Raw genomic sequence first — 2,935 nt, 5'->3', positions numbered from 1 at the left:
AGATATAATCATCTGCACTGGTTTTCATACAATAATCTGAAGAATTCATGGTTTTCGTCTGATAATCTAAAAATATTGTAGTTTTCGGGTGACAAATCCGGAAAAAATTGCATGATTCACTATTTTAGCAATTCTTTTCCCTCACCAGGTTCTTTCAAGTAAATGTATTGATAAATATGGTGAAAATGTGCACGGGTTAGTAAATAACCCCCTATGTGTGTGTTTTAGCAGAGGAAATTTTCAATATTGTCCACGGCAGGGTATTTTTGGCATTTTGTCGCCACAGCAAGTAGCTGCTACTAGTAGATCTGTGTGTCATTAACTTAACCATGAACTTGCAGAGAGCACACCAAAAAACCCCCCACAAATTTTTAAGACATTTGTGGTTGTTAAAATATGTGTACTGACTCTAGTATCACATTAACCATATCATTTTAAATGTAGAGTCCTCCAGCTTATATGTTATAATTCCAATGGAAACTATTTGGAAAGACATTAGAAAGTATTGATTAAGAAGACCAACCTGGATCTTTTTCCATTCTGATATGTTTTATTTTGAAATATTCCTACAGCAGATGACTTTACAGTGGTTTTTCACCTCATTCTGAATTCCATGGCTGACTTAGTTATGAAGTCTGGTCAGTATCATTTTCTTTGAAATGTTGATTTAGTGAACACTAAATTATAATGCTGAGCCTCATTCAAGTGACATTTCATGCAGAGAGATTCCAAGTGTATATTTTTGTTTTTGAAGAAAAAGGGCATCAGAAAATTACTAGTAGGATGGCTGCTGACACTTATTTGTATTTTAAATACAGTATTCTCAGTTATAGGATGTCTATTTATTCCAATATACTGTATACTATTAAATAGTATGACCATGTCATTCTGACATTGTTTTTCTCTAGAGTCCTTTAAGGTCCTTCCCAATACTAAACCTGACTTTGTAACAGTGAATATATTGATAACTTGCCTTCTAAATGCATTGTTAAATGCTGAATGTTTATGTTATTGCATCTAACAAGTGCCACCCTGTATAACTATTAATGTGGAAATATACAGCCAGTCTAGATTGCTTCATCTAAAACCTTCTTGGCATACAGCATTTGGATAAGCTATTTCACAGAAATTCAGGCACTACACCCACCGAGGAGCAGTTAGAAAAAAGGGTTATATAAATGAAAAGAACATTACCAATAAAACAGAAACAATGCAGAATGACTTCTTAGACATGGAAGCTTAGTTTTTGGCACCACATATTGGAAGAAAACCAGGAAAAAAACTTCTCAGGGTTGAATGTATAAAATGAACAGGGCACAGGCTCAACTCTCATTAAAGGGGGCATAACTTTATTTAAAAGTCTTTCATGTGCACCTCCTCACTCTCAGTGCAAAAAAAGTGTTTAATGCTTCCATTGATTATAGCCTTAACAGGGAGTCAGGTGTACCCAAAGCAGACAGGACTCTCATTGGCAAACATCTTGCATCAAATAGGTCCCTGGCTGTGAAGAGCTATTGTCTCTCCTGGGTCTTATAACAAAAAGCATACTCAGTTCCAGCACAATCAACATCTTGTAGTTTGCCAGCAACTGCCTGGTCTTTTAAGTGTGTTACCTCTTTCCCATGGGCACTGGATTCGCTGTTTTAAAAAATCTTTTAACTTTTTAGTATAGTCAAGTTGTAGTAGGTTTAAGCATTTTCCAAAGATGTACACTATTGGTTCATTTAATGGTTATCATTAACAATTAAAAGGTATTAGTACTGAAACTGACTAGCCCCTGCATTGTTTACACCTCAAATTCAGACAGCAAACTCCTGAATTGTTCACACCTGTAATCCCCCTGCATTATTCACACCTGTAACACCTCTATTGATCACACCCCTAAATCCCTGTACTGTTCACGCCTCAGACCCACACTGAAAGTGCCCCCATTGTTCACCTGTTCACACCTCATACAAACTGATGGAGGGTCACCAGCATTGTGTCACTATATGTAGCATAGTATGAACTGTCCACCTTAGAATCCTGATAGGTTTCCCTGTCTCCTGCTGTATTCTGCCTTTTCTATGCTCCCTGTGTGCGCCACACTCTACCTGCCCTATGCTCCCTGCAGGGATGGATTTCCACTGTGGCGCGCCCCTAAGCCGCACAGTCCTAGTGCCTGCCGCCCACAACCCCCATCATGAGTGCACGCGCCAGAGCACTGGGGAGCTGCGTGTCCTCAGTGCTCCTAAGCAAGCGGCTGGGCGGCATGCCGCCCCTAATAGTTTGCCACCCTAGGCCCAGGCCTTTGTGGCCTCACCACAAATCCTGGCCTGGCTTCCTGTGTGTGCCATACTCTGCCTGCCCTATGCTCCCTGTGTGTGCCATACTCGTCCTGACCTTTTCTCCCTGTGTGTGCCATACTCTGCCTGCCCTATGCTCCCCTGTGTGCCAATCTCTGTCTGCCCTATGCTCCCAGTGTGTGCCATTTTCTGTCTGCCCTATGCTCCCTGTGTGTCCCATACTCGTCCTGCTCTTTTCTCCCTGTGTGTGCAATACTCTGTCTGCCCTATGCTCCCCTGTGTGCCATACTCTGTCTGCCCTATGCTCCCAGTATGTGCCATACCCTGCCTGAACTATGCTTCCTGTGTGTGCCATACTCTGCCTGAAAAGCAAGAAAACACTGGCACAACTTGGGTTACTTCTAGCAGGGAAACCCCTTGCTCATTTATTGCGGATGCAACATTTCGGGGTGTAGCCCCTTTGTCTTTCCTAATCCCATACTCTGCCTGACCCATGCTCCCTGAGTGTGCCATACTCTGCCTGCCCTATGCTCCCTGTGTGTGCCATACTATGCCTGCCCTGTGCTCACTATGTGTGTCATACTCTGTCTGCCCTGTGCTACCTGTGTGTGCCATACTGTGCCTGCCCTATGCTCCCTGTGTGTGCCATA

The sequence above is a fragment of the Xenopus laevis genome, chromosome 1S, assembly GCF_017654675.1.
Source record: "Xenopus laevis strain J_2021 chromosome 1S, Xenopus_laevis_v10.1, whole genome shotgun sequence".
Classification (NCBI taxonomy): domain Eukaryota; kingdom Metazoa; phylum Chordata; class Amphibia; order Anura; family Pipidae; genus Xenopus; species Xenopus laevis.
Note: the sequence above shows the minus strand (reverse complement) of the source record.